We start from the raw sequence: 24095 nt of genomic DNA on the forward strand, positions 1-24095 counted from the left end.
GACAAACCGCATGCTTCTCTTAGCGGTCAGCAGCCTCTAACACAGAACAAGACGTCATGGTAGATAAGTCAGAGTGGCTCACGGAATGTAGAGCTGGCTGTAAATGATTACCAACACGCGGGGTTTCATAGAGCTGCGCTGTGTGAAGCTAGGCGGAGAGGGCATGGAGGAGAGTGAGCAGCACACCTGCTGAAGCCTCTACACCAGCCTCCTGGGCCATCTTCACTGGCTGTGTGGTGACCTTCTCACATTAATATAGGGATAGCAGGACATTGTGTTTATTTAGCGTTGCATGACATGGAAAGTGATGATAGATGTATTCACCAACAACTAAAGTTATGTCCACCTTCTGTTGTTGGAAGTCTGATGGACAGTGATGTTAGTAATCCACACACAATAAGTCTACAGCAGCGCCATGCTGAGTAGCTGACTCTTCTTTGAAACCCATTATTGGTGCAGTATATGTATCAGTGTAATGATAAGTCACTTATTCCCACCTTGAACTTTTTTCTAACCCTCTCTAACACATTCCAGTCTCACTTTCAGCACTTCCATCACTTGACTGGCCTTTTTTTTTCTTCTTCTTCTTTTTACCCCCTTACAGCTCAACACCCTTCCTTCTGACTCTCCGCTCCGACAGTGCAGTTTCAGCCCCCCACAGCCTGTCATTGCCACAGGCGTTTTACCACTTTATCACAACTATTTCCGCCAGATAGACGGTTCATCACAGTCTTCTTTTGATTATCCTTGAGAGTATAATCTACTCCATATTTCCTGTAGTTATTTTCTAACATGGGGAAAAAAACTTGAGATGCACCATTTCCTAAAAAGAATTGCAGTTTTTTTTCTGCGGATGTAAGTCCCTTTTTTCTTTTTCTTTTCCTCCAAACCACTTCACACTCATCCATGTGGCACTTTCTGTTTGGCTCAGGGCTGTTGCCCTTCAGTTACCCTTTAACAAACCACTTTAAAGCATCAATATGCATGTACCACAACCCAAGACAAGCTTCCAGATGACATTTTTCCATAGGTCAACTTCACAAGAAATCACAAAGAATAGGGCATCTGAATGTGCAGCCGGTGTGAACGCAGACTGAAGACTGACACGCTGACACCCTGCTTGTGATTGGTTACGACACCATTTTAAGATCAATGATTCCTTTGTAAGGGACTGAATTAGACCAACAAACAAGCAGATGTTGAACAAGCATAGACAGATTCTACCACACGTTTGAAGAACTTGGTGGTGGGCTGAGGTTTAACCCTGATAAGCTCGTACAAAATGCCTTTTAAGATGCTAGTTCTCTTCAATTAGTTCCTGTTCGAGGAGGGTATGCATCCGATTTGCCAGATACTCCTCCGGGATTTGAACCGCTAACCTCAGCGTTGTCAGCGCCATCGCTTCTTGGGATGAGCTGCGGGGTGCGAGCCGAGGCCCTTATAAATTATTCCTTCCGATACTTCATCTATCTCCATGCATCAGACTCAAACTCCCCCCATCTCCCCATTGTGCAATATTTCAATTTTCTGAGAAGATTCATCAAGAAGGGTTCGATACTAACACAATATTGCACACGGCGGCCGAGGGCTGCGCCGCGACATCAGCATCGCTGAAGGGCTAGAGATGAATAAATAAATAAGGGATAAAAACAAACAGATAAATAATGGAAAGAGTGAGAGAGGAGCCAGCGTTGCAGCTGTGAGAATATGATGTATATTGCTTCTGATGCCAGAAAACCCTTGATTATTTCACTCAGTTTTTCTCTTTATGTCGCCTCTTACTCCTGCCAAAACCAGTTGACACCCTCCAAAAAACAAAAATGGGGGAAAAATATAGATCACCATCTTTCTGCAGGGAGAAAACACTCCCACCCTCCCAAGGGACTCATGATCCTCCGTCTGTCTCTCCGTCTCTCTCACACACACCCTCTTTTTATCAAACACCCAAAAGTTTCTTTTGATGCGAGCGTGCTCACAAGAACTGAAGGAGACAAAAAACACAGCCCTGAATAAAAAGACAAGGACAAGGAGTGAGGAGTATAGTCAGATTTGAACTCAGGCGGGTACTTGTCCGGAAATGGAGGTCAGAACAAAGGGGCCCCATGCAGCCTGTGGTCCAACCCTCACGAACCAAACTCGACTGAGTGCTTCTTTGCTTTTGTGCCTGCTCTGTCCTGAGGCACTGTGGCGCCGACAGCAGTTGGCCTGCTCTCTCTGAGGCTCTGCTTTGTCTTATGCCGGGAGGTGGTGAGGTCTGAGGGAGAATCAAATCAGCCGGGGTCGGTCACTCGCTGTGAACTTTTACATTCATCGAGGATATTTCTATACATGCCCAGAAAAAGGCCACTGACAGCCAGAGTACAAGTCTAGCAAGTTGTCGAAAAATCTGACAAGGACTAATATTAAGGAAAAGTTTTGGGGGCTTCAGACGTCAGTGATCCTGTCCTTTAAGGCAAGGAACTGGCTTCTGGATAAAAGTAAGAAATATTTCACTTGAAGTTAAAGTTAATGGCACTAGATTTAGTGTTGTTGTTTTTTTTATTTAACACTATTCTTTAGGTCAAATTGCCCATTTTTCAGTGATTGAGAAATGTTTTGGGCTGTGCCCTTGTACTGCTGTTTCTGGTAGAAAGAGAAACAGTCAACTATTGCGACGTCATCCTCCTTTGTCGGTAGGTTGCTACCAAGTCACATTCATGGATATTAGAGACAGTAAAAGCCCTTAAATTTACATATTTTTTGTATCAGTGTGAAAAACATGAAACTGCTTTGCATTCGCTACCACAGCTTTTATATTAGATGAAAGCGACATGAGGGAGTTGGATACTTCACTGACTGCTAATTGTTGGGGCAAGAGAAAATAAGCCCCACTATCAACACAGTGAAAAATTGAGTGAATGACGTCGGATTGGTCCGCTACCTTTGGACGATCTGACAGACCAGATGTTACACCGAACCATTTGGAAAGGCACCGTCAGTTTGGAAAAGGGTAGGCAAAAACTACTTGGCAGGCAATTGGACGAAACATGTGTCCATCACTGTCTATCACAGGCTCTAACCAGTTGGATCAAATGTAGGTGAGCACTACCACCTGTCAAGTCGCTTGGTAAAGCAAACTAGTCCGGTCAAGAGAAGAGGGAAAAAATCATTCCCATCCAGAAAAGACTTTAGAGCTGTTTTTTTTTTTGTTTTGTTTTTCGAGCAACAATTTGAACCGCTGGTTAAACCAATGTGTTTTTGGCCACAAACACATAGTATGAAGCTTGGCCAGATGGACTTGTGGCATGTGATCCAGTGATTCAAGCTGCCATGCTAGGTAAACCTTTGAGCAACTGGCGTCTGCAGAGCACAGTAGTGTTTATCACATGTGCGTTTGTACACCTGGTTCAACATCTTGGGATCATTTTTCATGTAATCCCCCATTTATACCTCCAGATTCATAACTGTGTTTTATACGGTTTGATCGTCTGTAATTGGTTTTAAATTGGTCTTAAATCCAGTTCCGGCTAGCATTAAAGGTCTTACTCACCTTTCTGAAATCACAATGTGTGATGCTTTTGTGTACGTGCACATGGATGTAAATCCGTCTGTGTGGTGTGTGAGTTGACAGTTTGTGTAAATATAAGTGGAAGGTACTGAAGCTGTAGTTGACACTGTATTTTTAGAGCATTAAATGCCAAAGTTTAAAAAAAAAAGATGTCAAATAATCAAAGGATTAGATTTATTAATCTATATTTAACATCAAATTGGTTATTCAGATCAGAGATGGGGAGATTGTATAGAACATGTGACGTGACTGACTTGATGTTAAGACAATAATCAGATTACATACACCCCTGGGAACTGATGATGCATCTTTGATGACTGGAAAAAACATCTTAAAGACTAAAACTGCAAATCCATTTTCCTTCGCTGAAGTGCCTCTATATATAGTCTGTAAGCCTAAGACTTTAACACTTAAAATCAAAAAGATTGTGGAGTTTTACTTCATGACAGAACACGTTCAACGTGTCGGTAAAGATGCAAAGACAGTTCCCAAGGAGAGACAAAGCTGTTGAATATGCAAAGATCTGGACAGTTAGATCGGTTCTTTGAAGAAAGACCTACTATATCCAGTATTAGACATGAGCTGAGTGGAAGAGAGGAGCGGATTTTTAAATTGCTGACTGCTAACTGGTGTTGCCTGTGAGTTTGATGGACTGTTGAAATGGAGGAAAGGTTATTAGAAATGTGTCCAGGAGCTGACGGGTCTTACAAGACAAATCGTAACTGCAGACAAAGAGACGAGTTGAGGCAAACCTGTATCAGAACAGGAGTGTGTGTGTTCGTGTGTGTGTTCGTGTGTGTGTTCGTGTGTGTGTGTGTGTGTGTGTGTGTGTGTGTGTGTGTGTGTGTGTGTGTGTGTGTGTGTGTGTGTGGGTGGACGGGGTGTGAAAGAGCTCTGTCAGGAATAGATCGTCTTAATATTGTATAGCGTGTGATGGACTTATGTTCAAACCTGGCAGGGTGTGTTTGGATTTCAGAGCAGATTATCTGTGAAATTCCTCCTGGTGGGATACAATCCAATTATATAATTGGATGCGGTTGTTAGTAAGTTTTGAAATCTGAGGTCCAACGTGAGATTTCGCTTCAGTGAAAGTCACTTGAGGTGGTCAGTAATTCAGCAGAGATCAGTTTGTTTGGCGCAGTACAGTCCACCATTACCAAGTTTCTGCTCATTATTTGAAACATGTGTGACACCGTTAGACCCAATTACCAGAATAGATGCTGGCAAAGTCCGCTTTTGCACCTCCACAGAATGCGATTTCCCATTTCTTTAGGTTTGATTTTGAATTTTATGTCGTGACAACTCTTAGGAGTTTTTCTTCCCTATTTATACTGTTTATATATAGTTCTTACTGCTTTTTACTTATATTTTTGATATTTGTACTTACTTGTTATTACTGTTCTTAATTGATGCTCTCTATTTCTGCTATCCTTTTTGCTCCACTAATGTAAATTGTTCCATTTTGGGACTTGTAAAGGATAATCTAATCTCATTGTATTTTAAGAAAAGATACCATTTTGGCTTAACATGGCTGTTCCTTTTCCCTCAGTTTGAAAATATCAAGTGGCATCACGCTAACAAGTCTTGGAACTCTGTCGTCCCTTGTCAAAAATATTTGGTTGTTTCACACTTACAAATGTTGAAACACAGTCTTGAACTGCGGTCACTGGCTTGGCAGCCTTCTTCCTAACTCCCCCACCATTCCCTCCGCCTTTTTCATATCAAGGTCCGTAGTTGTAGCTGGTAAGCGTGTTAGCACGATAGGCTAACAATTGCATCTTACATTAGAACAGGTAGAAGCACTGTCTAATTCATTATTTGCACTCTTTCTCCGGGGATTTGCTTTGAAACGGCTCAAATAACACACCACCCTCTTGAATGTTGAAATGTAACGGTTGAGTAGGCGATTCTGGGAAAGGATTTATTGTTGAGACACTTTCCCGGGTGGTCAAATACCACTGCTTTGGGTTTGCATTTCTCTAGAATCGCCTACGCCACCTTTAAAACGTGTCAGGCTTAAAATAATCCTAGATGATGTGTACCTGTTATGTTTTACCGATCCTAAGTACTTCAGTCCAGTGATCTCAGTCCTTGAGTTTGTAACGCTAAGAAAAATTGATGGTTAAATGATTGTTCAAGCTTGAGATTGATTGAGATGAGATTTGCCGGGAAACGATTTGCATATTTCTCTCTGTGTCTTTACTTAGAGTGAATGCACGCAAACGCAGCATAATTAGTGCAACTTGACTGAGATGGAGCACGCTGTCGGATTTTGATATCGATCGTGTTTTGAAGCCGTCAGTAAGCCTCCGATGGAGGTGGAGGAGCAACGATATAGTTAGTGAAATGAAGAGAGGATGAGAACCGGCGAGCAGGGAAGGAGGGCAGAATTTAGATGGAGGACACAAGAGAGGGGGGAGGTGGGGCGGGAGGGGTCGTCTTGGCAACCGTCCACCACTTCCTGTATCTTCCTGTCAGGGCGCGCATCAAAGGCCGCGTGCATTTTGCCTCTCCACTAGACTCTGAATGAAGGAATTAGCAAGGGCTCAGTTCCAGCTATTTATAGCCTCTAAGCCACAGCGATGGAGAGGAAGAGAGGAAATGAGGAGCTAGTGTGTGTGTGTGTGTGTGTGAGTGTATGGATGCAGGCGTGGGTTGGTTTTAGTATTCAGTCCGTGTGTGTGTGTGTGTGTGTGTGAACGCGTGTGTATGCACGTGCGTGCACAGTCACATGATCCTAATAATCTCCACAGTGTGTTTTTGTCACATACATGTGGGTCAGCGGCTTGATCGACTCTTCCGTCCTCCACCATCTTCCTCTCCCCTCCTCTCACTCAGCTCATGTGATCTATCTTCCGCGTGCATCGCCGTGCCTCTCATCCAACCTCCCTTCGCTTAACATTCCCTCCATTTTGCCTCTCTCTTGCCTTTTGTATGCCCCACCTCCCGCCCGAAGTTCTCACAGCACCCCAGTCATCACCATGTGCTTTGGATGAGCAATGGAGGCAGAAATGGGATTTAGCCGTAGACGGTCCATTTAAATGATCATTCTGTCCTCAGGAGAGCGAATTGACTTTACAACAGTACTTAAATAAAAGCTCCGAGGCTTTGACTAGCTATGTTCTCCTGGCTTGATTTGTGTAGCGGCGCTCCAGCACAATCTGGGATATCATCTGATTCAACTCGGGGGATTGAAGACGAACGTTTAATGGGATTTGATGAAGCCTGATGTATCCGGCCCTTTTAATTAAACATTCCATTATAAAAAACGCTCCCACCTCTCAGTCATGCATAGGAACACGGGTGAATTCTAACCTCGGTTTCGGATGTTTTTTTTAAACATTTGTTTTAATTTCTTTAAATGTGTCGAGAAAGATCTGTTCAAACACTGTCAAAAAGACTAAACCTGCAATTAAACCGCTGCTCTAATCTATTTTTTACATCAGTAAACATGAAAGAAAATCTAATGCCGGATTTTCCTCTTCCTCTTCTCTTTTCCTACTTCATATGTTTTGGTTTTCCTGCCGGTAACCTCACTTTTTTCTTCAGCATAGCCACGTCTCTACTCACAATACACCACCTGCCCACAGCCAACGTTAGCTCCCAGTCGGTGAACACTGTACAGCATTTATCAGCGAGAGCCAGATGTTTCCCCCAGGAGCTGGTCAGAAATTAAAGCGAAAAGTAAAGACTAAATAAACAAGCTAAGAAAGGAGACCAGAATAATGGCTCCAGATGAATGATGACATTGCTCCAAATCTTCTGGATGTGTAAATAAGCTACTGTTTGCTAACAAAGTGATAATACGTCCATTTTGTTTTTACAGTGTTGTTTCTGGTTCCCCCCAAGTGACCTACAAATAAGTGAATGCAGGTTTCAATAACATCATTCATGTAATTAGCTAAATTATCTCCTCATAACTGTATTCTCGTGTTCGGTAACCGAATCTGCATTTATCTGCTGGAGGGATATTGTGAATGTTTGTTACAAAATTCCCAATTCTTCCTCCTTGCTTGTACTTTTTGTTAATAGAATTAAAGTGCTGTAATAGTGATGCTGCCGAGCGCAACCTCAGCCGGCTTCAACACAGGATTCAGGTCTGTGATATAATGTATAGCAGCAGCGCGCGGTCGTAAATTGTCCTCAGCTCTGCCCGTATTTGCCGTTTATAATTAATCCTCCAGTTTATTGATACAGCTCACATTCGGAAACCGCTGAGTCAGCCATTTCAGGCCGGCGTGGTCAGCTATCCTGTTTCCACGTTGTTGCGCTGGGAGGTAGAGATAAGCCCGAGTATAGAAACAGAATTATTGAACAGTGGCATTGAACTAAGTGGAAGTGATATGAGACGTTCTTATTCCATTTTTTAAATAGGAGTCATTTGTTCTCCTTTTGCGGCTGGATATCAGCTATTTTCACCTTCATAGAGGAAAAGCAGGTAATACCGCTAGTTTTTGAGGGATTACAGCACGGACTAGACCTTTAAAGGGATCATATCTAACTCTGTGGCTTCTGTCCATGGAAATTGGAAACAGGCCGGGTTCTCAGACTTTAAGTGCACCTGTTATTAAAGTAACCTTGAGAGAAAGGAGATACAGAGAGATTAAAAAGCCAGCGCACGGCAAAGAGCAGAATTCAGTTGTCTGGGGATTAATAATGACTCTGGTTTGCCCCGAGGCCGGGTTAGCGAAGATGCGCATGTATGCAAAGACACGCACACGCTGGCAAACACTTGTTGCTAGAAAGCGACGCGTTCGCACGCTGGCTACGAAAGGACGCGCGCTTGTACACATGCGCTGCTCATTCTGCATCATTTTTCTCATTCTTAACCTACCGTCCCATCTCCCTCTCTCTGCCGCTCACACACACACACAAACACACACACCATCTCTTTCAATTCAGCTCAAAGGGCCATCTCTTCAGGGCCTCTGAAGCTGAGGTGGCCAGTGGCAGTGAATGCAAATTTCCCTCCTGAACACACACACACACACACACACACACACACACACACACACACACACACACACACACACACACACACACACACACACGCACACACACACACACACACTCAGCTCCCTCTGCCAGGTCTCGCTGCTCACAGTGCCTCCCACGGCACTGAATAGTAAGGGCAGAGAGACTGACAGAGAAAAGAGGAGAGATTCAAAGAATGGAGGGATGAAGGAATAGACAGAGAGAGCAGGAGGTTATCCAGAGGTAAGCTCCCCTCCTCCTCCTCCTCCTCCCGTGGAAGTCCACCGATATCGTTCATGTAGGAGAGCAGTCAATGCATCGCCGCGACGCAATTCATCACGAGTTACCGAGAGTGGTTGCTGGGTTTTTCCGAGCGGACGCTGAGTATTAATGACTGGAAGTTCAGTTTAACGCTCGGAGTTGTGATTTCGTCATGTGTCGGCGGCCCCAGCAGCACCTGGGCCCCCGACACACACTCACACACACACAGATGATTTACCACACGGGATTTCATGCACGGATTGATGTATGCACTCTGAATCACATATTTACAGAAAGGGAAACACGGGACTGTGTTCAAACAGTCACCTGCTAAATTGAACGTATGCAGAGCCGCCAGATATGGATTCACAGTTTTCTTCTGCGAAAGCTTCTTGAAGGCAGTGTACATCACAAAGGCTTTGCAAACAGCGTGCTGCACGTAATGGAGTTTTTGATTGATTGATTGATTGATGGATGGATTGATTGATGGTCTTTATTATGGTCTTTAAGTCAAAACATATAAGAGGAAACCAGGCACTTAGAAAATGCACCCAGCCACAAACAATGACTCAATGTCAGGAGGAGATTGTAGCAATGAGGAAAAAGTAACTGTAGCTTATTACGCCCACGCTTCTCACAGAACAAAGCAAGTGCACAGTGAACTGCACAGTCCAGACAATAAGAACAATAAGGAAATGTCAACTGTGTCAAAAAAAAAAAAAAAAAAAAAAAGCACAGAGAGCAGGATGAGATACCAAACCACAATTTTATATTTAGCTGCTATGTTATTTTTGAAATCATGCCACACAATTTTTAGATCAGCCTGGAGCTTTATTCAGCAGATTAAGTGCTTTTTTTTTTTTTTTTACTGAAACGCATTTGTTTTGAATTTGAATAATTGTGCAGTGCGCCGCAAAAAGTAGCGTACAGTCAATGGACTCCATCCAAGTACTCACTACCGTCACGCACTGTGCAGTCAGTCGGACAATCCGAGGTTCATTTGGACTGTGCTCCATTTTCACGAGGAAAAAAAAGGAAAAAAGAAAAAAGAAAGGAAAGAAAAAATGACAAGAAGGACAGCAGCACACCCTGCACACTCGTGTCAGCTCCCATTTCAGGACCACGGACAGCGTCAGTGGAGCCGATCCTGACGCATGCACACACTTTCTCCCACTCACTGGCTGGCTCTGACTGTAATATGTACTATTTACTGTATAGGGTGGCAGAAAATGTACACGCTATAAGAGGAGGAAAGAAAAATAACATATCTGTGACATACTTAAGATCAAATGTTGCTGTTTTCCCTTTCCCGTTTACTTGTTTATAGATATAGATATAGAAATGTATAGATACTGTAATCTATGTAGGACTTAAAAAAGCACATTCATGGGTTTAATTTGTCACAACTGGTAGATATGCATCCAGTGACAATGGTTTAGCAAGTGGACATTGCTTTGTTTTAAAGGAGACCTGTTGTGATATTTCCGTTTTCCCCCTCAGTACAGGTGCTACGTAGGTTCTTGTGCCTTTAAAAGGTCTTGAAAGTTAAAAAACACTAGAGAAGCTCCTCTCTCGCGCAGAAAACGCCTCATCAGTTGCACTGCCTTTAATTCTGTGACTTTGTGACATCATGCCACACCAGCATGTCACACCTATGCATAATTTATGCACTGCAGCTAGGTTGACACTTGAGAACTGATTTGGCACAGCTGCCCTGTTGTCATTGTTAGTAGGGCAGGGTCAGACGTGTGTGAGCTGACCAATCAAAGCGGAATGGGTGTCCGGGAGGGGGGCCTTAAAGAGACAGGAGCTTAAACAGCAGGTATGACAGAGGAGTAATACAGAGTTGCAGCACTGGACAATATGAGAAACACTGATTAAATCAAAGCATGTTAAACTATTCTAGTAGTAACTCTTAATACAATTACAGACCTTACAATGCCTTGCGAACATAATATAGTGTTCATAAGACAAAAAGGTTAGTGACTTCTGATAATATAAAAGTATGAAAATGCTCACCAGACATTCAGGCAACACTACTAAATGGTAAACAAATTCAAATTTAAAAAATTAAAATAGTCCCAGTCATGTAATAGAAAAAAAACAAGCCATTTTTGAGGGCACCTTAACAAGGATATGAGCAAATTTTTGCTATCCATATATTTTTTAAGGAAAGATCCAACCAATCAAGAGTCCACGGAGCCTAACTTAATTGTACAGTAAATGCAGCAGCTTCAGGTCTGGTCTGAGGTGACACAAGAGATTACGCTGTCAGTGGTTTGGTATGATGTAGCCCCGAGGAGATCGGGTGGCTCGAGAGAGAGAGAGTCGCCGATTGAACTGTCCGACAGCATTAAAAAAACATGCATTCTGTTCTATCACTGTTGTCAGCCCCGCATATTTCCCAGGACTCGCCTTTATTTTTAAAAGTTCAGCCAGATTCCAATCCCGTTTTAGAGGAACTTCAGTGGAACAAATTAGTATAAAATGGTAAAATCTCTCGTGGTTTCTTAACTCAAGAATCTCATGCGTATTTAAGAGCAGACTTTTCCCTTCAGCTGGTACACGTTAGGATAGGAACAGATGAAGAGCCGAGGGAGGACGCAAAGAAAGTAGGGGGAAAAAATCTGGGCATGTTTGCATCTTGGTGTCCCTCCTGGGCCTTTGACCTAAATTACTCCCGTCCTCCATCTTGGCACTCCCTCAGTGTTCCACTCTGTCAGCATTAGGAGCTCTGCCTCATCCGCTCGCTGGTTAGTAATGTCCCAGTGCTGCAGCCCGAGGTGGAATAAGCTCTTACAAGGCTGGCCCGAGAAGAGGAGATGGATTCAGATGGGGTTGAGGGGGGGCGGGCAGCGAAGGGGTCTGACCTGAACAAGCTTTGCTCGTCGCTCCCAGACCGGCCCTAAAAAAAACCACATAAAGACATGCTGATACTGCTGTTTGCTCTGACCATGCCTATTCTGATCGTTAAACTGTCTGCAGAGGGTAATATCAATTAGTACGTCTCAAGCTTTACATTTAAGACATTTTACGACACTTGAAGTCTTTTTATTTTCTTCTCATATTTAGCCGGTACCCTTTCTTATTGACAGACTCTTTGTAGCCTGGTATCTGTTAAGTATCCGATACTAGCAACTGAGACAAGGCGAGGAGAGGGGGGAGGGAGGACAGAGCACACAGGAGACCTCTGTGTTACATGTAATAGGAGCTGCTTTGGTGTAAAAGCAGGTGGAAGAGTTCAAAACCCACATGGACAGATAAACAGCGACAGTGATCTTGGATCGTACTGGAGGGTTATAGCACAGATCACCAAAAAGCCTTTGTTTAGGGCAGAAATAGCCCAGGGGTTGAATGACTGTTCAAACACAGATTGGCTCCTCCGTGTTTCTCATCGACGATATACCGCGGAGATTACCTCAGAGATGAAATACAACATGAAATGGCAACAGAACAGCTGAGCGCTGTCAGCATTTTGATAGCTCGACATAACAACCTCCCGCCGTCTTTTTTCCTGTTTCCCTTTACCTTCTGCACCTTCCTCATATGTCAGACAACATAAAGACTCCTCGCTCCTCAAAGGTTAGCCCAATAAAGAGCGCATACGGCTCCTGCAGACAAAACTGCAAATGTCAAAATGGTTAAAAAAAAAGAAAAAAAGGAAAAAAAAACAACAACAGGCTTTTCTGAACTCACCCCTTATCTTTTACATGTTCTGACAGCCTCGGGGTATCACGGGAGACGGAATGAGAGTCTCTCCGGTAATCTATCACCTCTGGAGCAGAAAGAATCACGCCATTGAGACTGGGAATTGATTGGCGCAGCACACACACACACACACACACACACACACACACACACACACGTTCTGACACTAGCGCTGAACATGAGTTTAACAGCTCAGTGTGTTTTAAATTGGGATTATTTGTGGTCTACACGGTATTACACAACATAAACTTGCAGAGAGACGGAAGTTGATCTTGAGTTAATAAAATGTGCTCAAGAGTTCAACTGTGTGAAGCGTAAAACGTAGTCAACCATTTCACTGCTGTTTAGGCTCGACAGCTACCAAGTTAGCTGTCTGAAACTGACATGAGGTTATCACCTAGATTCTTGATTTCTTCAAGGAATCTCTGTCTGTCTGTCTGTCTGTCTGTCTGTCGGTATGTTATTTTGCTATCTCTGGAACTGTTGCATTGATCTGCCTCACACTTGGCAGGTCTGTTGGTAGTGTCAAATTTGGTGCAGTTTGGACATTGAATATTAATGCATGTTGAATGAATAGTGGACACATCCCTGTGCAGCAGCTGGGGTGTATCTTCAATGCTCTGGCTTGATGGCAGGGCTCACAAGCAATCTCATGGGGAAGCAGACTTAAACAAATCAGAGAATAGTGTGGTACAGCACTGGGGTGGTGAGCACTGCAAATGAGAGATTTTAAGTTTCTGTCAAACTCAGCGTGCTAGCTAACATTAGCCACATGGTGCTGATTGCTGATAATCAGAATGGGGATTTTATTTTTGGGTAAATTTTGTCCTGTCAAATTTTTTATGTCGATGAAAAGACCAATCACTCAAACCCACCTCTCCCACAGGACACACAGTCAAAATCATGCTCTCAAACCTTGTTCAGTGGAAGATCGAACAGACCTGATGTTGTCAAGGGTCATTACCCTTGGAGATACACATCACTACTAAACCAGAGATTTATATCAGAGCATGTCAGTGTTCTTTATCAGAAGTTCTGTGCAGTGTTTACACCGGGGATTCAGCTTGACATATGAAGGTAGTGTAACTATTGGATTTCTTTTTTTTTTTATTTGGCTACCTTATGAAAAGTTAATGTAAGAGCTCGTAACCTCAAATCGTGTTCAATATTTCTTGCTCGAGAAGAGCAGAATTTATATTTGACAGCGCGCGGGGGTTGCTGGCAATCTAATAATGATTTTATAATGTCTGTATGGTGATAAAATCCTCTAATAATTCCCTAGTGAGTGTGTGAGTGTATAGTAATCCAGATTCAGACTGGAATTTAGACTCTAAAAGGCGTATTTTTTTTTTCGAAGGTACGAATGCATGAATGCATGAGCAGATAAGCCTACAAAGTGTGTGTGTGCGTGTGTGTGTGTGTGTGTGTGTGTGTGTGTGTGGATGTCTGGCTACATGGGGAGAAAATGACTTTAACCTTCATGCCTACTCGATCATCACCGGTCCGTAAATGTCACTACATCTGCCTCCCCGCCACTCTCCACATCTCTGTTTACCTCTTTCCCTCTGCTTCACATAATCTCTCTATCTCCTCTCACCCTCATCTCTTCATCTTAAGGTTTTTTTGGGTGCGCCTGTCTTATTTCCCCCTCTGCTTCCTAACTTCCCGCTCTTCCCTCCTAACTTTCCTTTCTCTCCTCTTTTTCTCTCTCTTGTTTTCACCTCCCTCCCATTCCTTGTGCTCAAGCGGCACGTTCTCATCCCCCTCTCCCCTCCTTTTCACAATGTCCCCCGCAATGCACATTTTCCTTCTCATTTTTCTCCTCTCCCAACCTTAATACCTTTACAAACCACACTCTCTTCCTCATTTACCTCTTCCTTCATCTTCTTGTCTCTTTTCTGAAGCTCACACTGCTTTCCCTCTTTCTCCGTCTCTCTTGTGCAGCCATTATTTCTGAAAAACCCCCGTGTCAGCATCCTCTCAATCCTTCTCTCGCTTTTCCTTTCCTCCTTTTTCTTTCTGTCGACTCAATTCTTCGCCATCAGCCAGGTTGGAAAGGCGTTCCTCAGACTCCAGGTCTGAGGCTCGAGAAATGAAAAGGGACAGAATGAAGGAGAGCAAGAAAGAAAAAAAAAAAAAAAGATAAATTGTAGTGAAAAGCTAGACAGAAACAAAGTGAGGGAGAGGGTGAGGGAAATAAAAAGAACGCTGAGGATGAGCACAAGTGCGAAACAGAAATACTTCAACACAATACTACAATGGCTACATTTCAACACACCATGAAACATTTGAGTTTATGGTGTTATAAACTTAAGACCAAATAAAACGTGATACTGTGCACACATCCGCAGCTTATTCATTATACTTTAGATATGTAGTATAGATTTGGGATGCCATGGTGAGGAAATGTTCCATCAGGCCGACAAACTGGTGACAACACCGGCGTTACCGATCACACTGAAAATTTTACAGGAAAATATGTGTTGAGCGCACTATTTTAAGTTACTGCTAATGCAAACCAAGCATTTCCTGGTCCAGCAGCATCGCACTTTTATCATGAAGTATTTGAAGGATTTGCTATTTGTTTGACAGTGGGTTTAGCATTTGCGACATTTTTTGAGAGTGGATCAGTTTAAAATTTTATCAGGGAGTCTTTTTAACACAGTCAGTGGGAGTAATGGAACGAGAAGAAGCTGTTAAATGAAGAACTGTGACGGGTTGCACACCTCCAACTTCTCAGTTAGGTAACCAGCTTGTTTATCCTCATTAAACTTGTAATATTTTGTCTGCAACTTGGCACTAAATCTCTAAAGACTGAATTAAGAAAATGAAGGCCATTGTAGACTAAATGAATGAACAAAGTCAAGTTTTGTCCTGAATTGTCGGTAGTTGCTACTCTGAGGAGGACAAGACTATTTGCCAAATAGCTTCTTTTGCTCTGCCGCCATTGTCGACTCTTCATACTCTTGAAATGTGACTCCTGCAGATCTGCCGCTGCCCTACAGAGCAGAGCAGACCCTTTCAGTTTGTAGGTGTAGTGTCCATCGTCAGACTAAGTGTTATATGAAAAGGATATGATATGAAAAGGCACTCTGTATATGGCGTATGTCTGAATAATACTGTAGCATGCCATCTTCTTTTTTTTTTGGGGGGGGGGGGGCTTTATAGAGTTTATGGGCTTTATAGAGTTTATTGGAAAAAAAAAACAGGGAAAAAAAAAGTTTTGCAGCACATAGAAAAAAGCAAGTGAAATGCCTCATTAATTATTAAGTATAGCTCAGCTGCCAATAAATATACCAGTGTGCTTTGAAGCTAGAACTGCAGCAGATCAGCTCCAGCAGCTGTGATGGAATGCAGCGAATGCACGGGACTTTTCAGAATCGATACTAATTTTGACCATCGCCGTACCGAAACGTGACGCATTGAAACGCACCTCTCCCTCTGTAGACACCTTATAAAAATACATGCCTCAACACGGCTCCTGTGAGTGTCAGCCTCCTCGTCTATCGCCAGAAATGTTTCCCTTTTTTGTTTTATTTTCGGTTCGAGCAACTGGCATCAGTTATTAACTCCAGCAGTTGATGCCTTCCAAACAGAAACCCTTGTGGTATACGGGTATAAATACATCTGATGTATTTGCAGCACCTTCCGCGCGTATTTAAATAATCTTTTTTTTTTTTTTTTTTATATGTGCGTGTCTCTCCGGAGAAGAAAGTAGAGTGAGTCTAAAGCGTGCCAGAGCCTGCGCAACCAGATCTACTCCCAAAACAAAGGAAAAGGAAGCTGAACTGATGAAGTAGGAGGTGGGCAGTATAATCCTAAAGTTATCAAACACTTCTAAAACACGCAGATGGAGCCAGTGCTCTGTTGTAGTTCTTTTTGGTATTTTTTCCCTTTTAAACCACCACAAAATGCAGGAACAAAGTGAGCCCAAGGAGAGCGATAAATAAAGGCCATACAACGATCAGATATTTAGCCCCTTGCCACGCCTCTGCTGCCTCAGGCTGCTTAACTTGTTGTGGTCATTTTAGCAGCTGCCGCACGAACAAGCAGGGACAGCATCATGACAGTCTCATCCGTCTTTGTCCTATAAATGCGACCCCCCCTCCCTCAAAAAAAAAAATCCTATTATTCACCTAATACCGCCACAGGCAAGGTTACTGTGTGTTGAGTGAGATGGACAGGCTCGAAGGAGAAAGCCCCTTTAGTCATCATACCAAAATCCTGTGACTCAAAGTGAGCCGGAGCATTGCATCATCTGATTTAAGAGGAGCAGAAAGGATTCGCACAAGTAGGAGCACAAAAGGCACGCGTAATAATTTTCCAGCTTTAATTTGATTGATTTTTTATTTTTTTTATTTTTTACACTCCCCCGACATTAAAGGGTAATGTGTCACTCTAAAGTGCCTCTCATTCTCATCTTCACTCATCTTTGCGTTTTTTTTTGTGTGTGTTTTTTTTTTTTCGCGCTCCGCGTTGGCGATATTTTGTCTGATGAACAGTCACGCAAATCGCGTCGTTTAATTGAGGGAGCCGAATTAAGACTTAATGACACGAGAGCGGCAGAAAACGTGTAGTGACAGGGTGACTAATGACGGCTATACAAATCCGTTTCAGAATATTTCCGAAGGGGGTGAACGTCGAACATCACCTGAAAGCGCAGAGGCTCGCTTCGGGATCCTTTTTTAACTGCCATTCATCCGAGAATGAACTTCACAAATCTTTTTTTTTTTTTTTTTTGGGTGGGGGGGGGGGATGTAGTCGCAGCTGGCTCATCTCGTCTGTGACCTGCCCACACATGAGGGAGGCTAAGTTAAGTGAGCGAGAGAGCAGTGGCGTGTGATAATAAAGCAGAAGACTGGCAGTGGAGTATTTCTGCTTGTCTGCCTGCCTGATTGTCTACGTCTCACACACACACACACACACACACACACACACACACACACACACACACACATCAGAACTTCTGCTTGCAGTGTATGAAATAGTGTGTGTCTGTGTGTGTGTGAACGACTCGCACTGCGGCCGCCACATCTTGCTCATCTCAGTTACTCATCTACAACCTGCTCCTGCATCCACACACACACACACACACACACCCGTACACAAATCTTATTGAGTTATTAACTGCATTTCGGCTGCAATATTTTAGCTCTAGGACAATGACAATGTCCCCATCTCTTTCTCTCTCTCTCCTCTCTGCCTTTACCTCTCTCTCTTTCTCACACACACACACACACGCACATACAGTCTTCTGTACAGCTCCAAACAAGCGTCCATCATTCACGGTCGACGCTCACTCACAAGCTGTCAGACGCACTTCCATTTCCTCGTAGATCATGCCGGACTGGCACACTTTGCCTAAATGAGCTACTCAACACCTACTTACTGCCGCGCCGGTGCGCAAACATTTGTTACACACAAACGCACACACTCGCTCGCGTCCATAAACACAGAGAAATAAACCTCTTTCTGCGCACGGGCGACTGTCAGCCTCCGGTCACATAATGGTACCAAATGAGACGAGTCGAGATCGTGTCCCAGTATCTCAGTAGTGTCGAGGAAAGTGTGCAAAATTGATATCAAGATTTGTGAAATATTTATCTAAACACATTAAGTAATACACCCGGTGGTCAAACAGTAAACACATTTTCAAAGTATCTGCCTGCTCAAGTGGTCGCCAGTTTGTGCACTCGCCAACAACGCTAATGCTGTTTAACATTAGCTAAGGTTGCTAATGGCAGCATGGAATTGTATAACGGTGTCAGTGCTAGCTAGCACACGTTAAAATTGCCAATGATAGCTAAGTGTTTGGTCTCGCTAATGCTAGTTAGCTAACGTTAGTGGAGTACTTTTTCCTGGGGCATACTGTAGATCTCGGCCAATCTCACATTTTCTTCCACAAACTGGCAACCACCAAGACTGTTGGTGGCTGAGATACCACATAATATCCACGGTGTTATACTATTGGCTGACAAACCTTGTTTAGAAGCTGGGACCAAAGAATTCTTGCGCAGAGATCAACAAAACAATCATTTTGTACCGAACAAGTATCTTAAAATTATTCATCACAATCATAAAAATGTTTTGTTTTGTTTTGTTGTTTTTTTTTTTTTTATGAAAAAGAAACACTTTTGTCCTCCACTTCTTTCTACAAGCTCTGAGAAAGGATTTGTCCTCATGAAATTGTTATCAATAAGACTTTTAACAACATGGCCAATACAGAACTGCAATAATTCCAAAATGGGTAATACTTTAAAAAGTAGTCATATTATTTGGGTTGTTTAAAACAAATTGTAATGTGCTAAAATTATATGATCATAACTGTCAAAGATCACAAAAGTAAAGGGAAAAAAATGAAAAAGATAAAAAAAAAAAAGTATTCCTTTTGTTGAAGTTAAAGGGTAGCTCCTTTAATTTTACACATGCAAAGTGTATTACAGGTCTTGGGGAGTACTGCATATATAAAAACGGAGTATGAAGCCTTTTGTGGCTCTAGACGAAGCTGCGTTTAGTCTCATAAATTTACTCCTGCGATGTCACTCAATGACTGTGATGCGTTGTGGGTAGTGTAAGAGCCAAGGAGAGACAGTAGATCGATGTCCAATCCGGGGAGTTACCCTTTAAAGTTATATGTCGCATGCATGCGCTGACTGACTATTATACCTTTCTAAATTTATATGGATTTCATGCCGTTAAAAAGTGAGCACAAGCCATTCACAGCCTGCAGGAATGTTCTTTCCTACATAATTACAGCTTGCTGTAATAATGTGAATAACAAAAGTGGATGAAAAACACTTTCTCCACCCTGTAAGTGGAAAGCTCCCTGTTGTGGTGGAACAAAGAGAGTACTACGCAGCAGGATAATAAAGGGAAAAAAAAAAATCCAGAATCAGAGGTACTTTATTGATCCCTGGAGGGAAATTGTTCTGTACAGTTGCACCTATTCTAGAATAGAAAGCACAGATAAATGATACCAAAATTGAAATGTAAATAGGCATTATCCTACAATGTTGATAATATATTAGCAACAATATATGGAGGAAAAAGAAAAGCTTACTATGATATATAACAACAGTGTAAATAATAATAATAATGCTAAAAATGTGATCTATAAATGTTTTCAAATGCAAAAACAGTATACACGAATGCAGTAATGATACAATAGTACACCAGAATTTAGCACAGGTAAATGATTGTACTGTTACGTCACTGTTGCTCATGATTTCTACATAAATAAATGATGGGGTTGGAGCTGCTGACAGCGGCAGAAAAAGTCCGAGGGCGACTCTGTTGACTCAGTGTGTGAGCGTGAGGGGAGGAGATGAAAAGTTTGATGTCCGCGGGCAGGACTGACTTCCCGTGGCGCTCGGCGGTGCCTCATGGTGCAGTGAGTCACCTGTGCTTGACCAGCGCGTCACGGAGTGGGTGGGCAAAAAATGGCATGCAACTTGGACGCCGTCCCCCTTGCCGACAGTGCCACGAGCGAATCCAGCTCCACCCACGCAGCGTCACTGGCCTTACAGTCAGTGAGTTGAGTCAAGTCTGTGGGAATCAAAAACTTGTAGTCCTCACAATGTCCACGCTGACACGGACACTGATGTCACAACCGTGCACTCGGCTCCTGATCCTTACTGATGCACTCAACTAAAGCAGAATCATTATTTGTCTGCCCGTCCCTTTATAACAGACAGAGCTCCAGAATTGTAGTTCCACAACTTCCATAGTGTCTTTCTCTGTCGTCACTTTAAGTTCACCTCACCTCCAGTACGAATGTGCATCATCAAGCCTCTCACATTCCAGTAAACGTTGTATGTCTTTTTTTTTGCGTGGGTGTGTTGTGAATGAGAATGTATAACTGTGTGTATTTGTGTGTGGGTGTGGGTGTGTGTGTGGCCGTGGGGAGAAGTGGAGCCGAAGCGAAGCCTTACGTAACCCGGCTTCAAAGTGAGCCGCAGTCGGCCCGGCGATCCAGACAAGGCCGAGCGCGAGGAGAGAGTGAAGGCGGCAGTATCAGAGAGGGGGATAAAATGAGGGTGGAGGAGAGATCGGGAAAACAACTTGAGCTCGAAAATATTCTGAAGAAGCTACTTGTAAACATCTTGTAAAACCTTTTTTTTTTAAAGAACTAAATAATAAACCGTGGTTTGCTTGATGTCCTTGTTTAGCCCTGCTCTGAACAAGTCAGACAAACTATTCTATCCAATCTGGGTGTATTATAATTGCACTTGCTGTTGTTTTTTTGTCATCTACAGATGTGTGTGTGTGTGTGTGTGTGTGTGTGCAAGGTGTGGAGGGGGTTGATGGGAGTTGGGTTCTCGCACATGCTCCTGTCGCCTCAGCCCCTTTGATTGGGAAAAGAGTCTTAAAATGTCAAGAAAAAACAGCTATTTTTCTTCCTCTCCGGCTTGATTCACCCTGCTCGGCTCCTTGCCCCACTCGTCGCGAAAAAAGACATCAATCAAGCTCAGCTTTTGCACTTTTTCTCAGCATGTTGCCACTAATGGTTCCTTGATTTTTGCTCTCCTCATTTTGTCCCCCACCCCCCAACAATAAAGGGTGTTTCTGAGTCGGGTTTCTTTGACGGGCAGGTTACTGTTTAAAACTTTGTTGTAACTTCACAAACTTTTCCGTAAATAGTTTGAAGATGCTACGAAGATAGCAAAATGTACATCATCATTTTCCCATCTGTTTGAGAAAGAAAAACTGAACTCAAGGTCTGCTTCCTAGCTTCTTCATGACTTTCAACTTTATATCCTGGTCTTCCTCAGAAGAATGAGTTTTCCAAGGCATGACTTTTTTTTTTTTAAAATTCTTGTAAAACTATCATTCTCAGGGTCATCCAAGAATCTGACGCTCAAAGATCGACTTTATTCTTCTAAAACAAAGTTAAGAACCTCTGCTCTTTAGTTTTTAAGTATATTATATGATACATATAGCATTTAATAATATTATAAAGTTCAGCCTTCAGGTTGTAACTACTGTAAAGTCTTGTAACCTCAGCTTTTAGATTCCATTTTTCCTGACATTTGCACAAAGACATTCTTGAGTGTCTCTCGAAAGGCGAAAAGTCGAGTGAATAAACATTAATAAGAAGAAAAATATATGCTTCATTAGAAGTACGGTATGAATTATACAAAGATAGGAAAAATAATAAAACTACAGTCTTTAATATTACTTAAAAAACAGTAGAATATAATTATTTTTACTAATTGAATATTGTACAGGGTCATGTACTGGGATGAGACTCTTTTAGGTGAAAAACTGTAGGAGTAGCAGTAGGAAAAGGATGTCGAAGTGTTTCCATTAGCCATCATAAGACATTTTGTTGTACCTCTGATAATTATTATAGTATCCAAGTGCAGTTTTTACTCCTGGATGTAAAGTCCCAAGCATCAAGAAAGGGAGGAGCGATCTTGCTACTTCACCCAGAGAGTTATGTGTAAAAAAACAAACAAAGTTCACAACACTAACTAACACCTCATCAGGGTATTTTACCTTTCAGTATTCACATTGGTCTTTGGTTCAGTCCTGTTTCTACTTTTGCACATCTGGTCATTTTTTAGCTGTGGTTGCAGCGGGGTATAACTTTGATCCAGACTAGAATATCCCAACGACCATTGGATGGACTGCTATCAAATTTGTACAGACGTTCATGGTCCCCGGAGGATGAAGCCTAGTGGCAATAATGTTCTAATGACTTTTTCACCCAGTGCTACTGACAAGTCAAATGTATGTGCTTAGTGGTTCTCACTAAATTTGCTATGACATTCATGGTCCTCAGTGAATCCTTGTGGTGATGCCACAACTTTCCTACAGGGTCACCACCAGGTTGACAAAATTGTCATTAACCTCAGCTGGGTTTATTGCTAATTAGCAAGGAAAATGGTGGCAATTGTGGTGAAAATGACAAACAACTTACTAATGGTAAGTTAGCACGCTGATGCTAGCATTTATCTAGATAAAACATTGTGCCCAAGTGTCCCAGTGGCCCAAGCCCAACTCTTTTCTCTCTAACAATGTGATTCAGTGCTTTTATTTTGAAATGCCTGTGTTTCTGTGTTGACGCTGGCCATTCACCTGTCTAGTTCTCAAAGAGCGACTGACAAATGTTCAGCCATCTTGTAGGCGATGCTTGTACTCATTCTGTTCGACACCTTGATGAAGAGCTCACTCAAAGTCTCAAAGTCAGTTTGTGCTGTTACGTAAGTTATTTTTCTCCCAGTTTCAACTCAATAAAATCCAGGTCTTTTTTTTTTCTTTCTTTTTTTTCTTTGACAAACCTCAAGTTCCCAAAGTGGATTTATGAGATGAAAGCGAAAAAGCGGTGAAAGGTGAAGAGCGTTTTCTGCACTTATTCTCTGAATGCTTGGGATGAAGAGTGTTTTCATACTAACGTTCACCTCCTGAAAACCCGAGGCGAACGGTGTGCGTATAGGTTCTGATACCTCCAAAAAGGTGACTTGTGACTTTTTTCTGCGATCTCCGAACATGAGCTAAGCGTACAGGAAAAATGACAGGTGTGTGGAGGAGAAAACGATGCCAACATCAGAGATGATTTTGTCAGATTTTTCTTGAACGCCTCACTGACAAGAGGTGTCATTAAAAAAAAAAAAAAAAAACTTGGTTGAAGTGAAGTTCCTTGAATGTGACACGAGTGGTTCATTAACGAATAATAATAAGAATAATAATAAAACTTTGGAGAGGATAATGGAGGGAGGAAAACAGGTTGTGGTTTTTCTCTTTGTTCCGCTCCCTCTCCTGTTTCCCTCCCTCCGTTTTCTTCTCCTTTTCTTTCTGCCACTCTTTTTAATTTACCAAAAACAGCCAGTGGGCAGATGGGGATCAAATTACATTCACCTTTTACCTGCACTCCTCTGCGCAATTAGCGTCACGCTTACTTGTCATTTCAAATTGACACTCCGCTGTTGTGCTATGTAATTATTTACCCGCCTGGGGAATAGCTCTTTGGTTTAACCGGTAAATAATGACAGACACACACACACACACTCTCCGAAACACAAAAGCACCTGTGCCCTATTTTATCTGAAACATGTTTAACATGCCTTTTACTGTTACAGGGTCACTGTCTTGATGCTTATGTCTTATTAAAGGAGTCTTTGTGTTCATTGTGTTTATTTGAAATAAAAAAGCTCTAATTGACTGATGTTGCACAACAACCCTTTAGAAAAAAATTAATGCTCTGTGTGCTTTCACCTGCCGAAAAGGTCAGCGTTGTAAACATTTTGCGGTTTGAGCATCAGGACCCAAAACCATTCTTCCTTTAGGTGTCCTCTTCTTTGCCTGTTCTTTTTTAAGAACCTTTACCTTTTTTTCCTGGTCATACATAGGTAGAAAAGATAAAGGGGCTGGGTCCTGTTCTTCAAATCACAGAGGCTTCGTTACTTACCCTTTTTCCACCTCTTCACCAAAACCCTCCACCCACCACCCACCCAACCAACCAACCAACCAAACAACCAACCAACCAACCCAGCCAGCCAGTTCCCAAAAACAAAGTTAGGCTCAGGGAATGAACAAGGTTTCAATGAGAGAGAGAGATACAGAGAGAGAGAGAGAGAGAGAGAGAAAGAGGGGACCATAAACA

The 24095-nt window shown here is 42.5% G+C and overlaps 1 protein-coding gene across 4 annotated transcripts in view; it reads left to right on the forward strand.

The window, feature by feature from the left end:
• nlgn2a (neuroligin 2a) overlaps nucleotides 1–24095 on the forward strand; it is a 188036-nt gene that overhangs the window by 72562 nt on the left and 91379 nt on the right. The window lies entirely within an intron of this gene.

Source organism: Acanthopagrus latus, chromosome 10, assembly GCF_904848185.1.
Source record: "Acanthopagrus latus isolate v.2019 chromosome 10, fAcaLat1.1, whole genome shotgun sequence".
NCBI lineage: Eukaryota > Metazoa > Chordata > Actinopteri > Spariformes > Sparidae > Acanthopagrus > Acanthopagrus latus.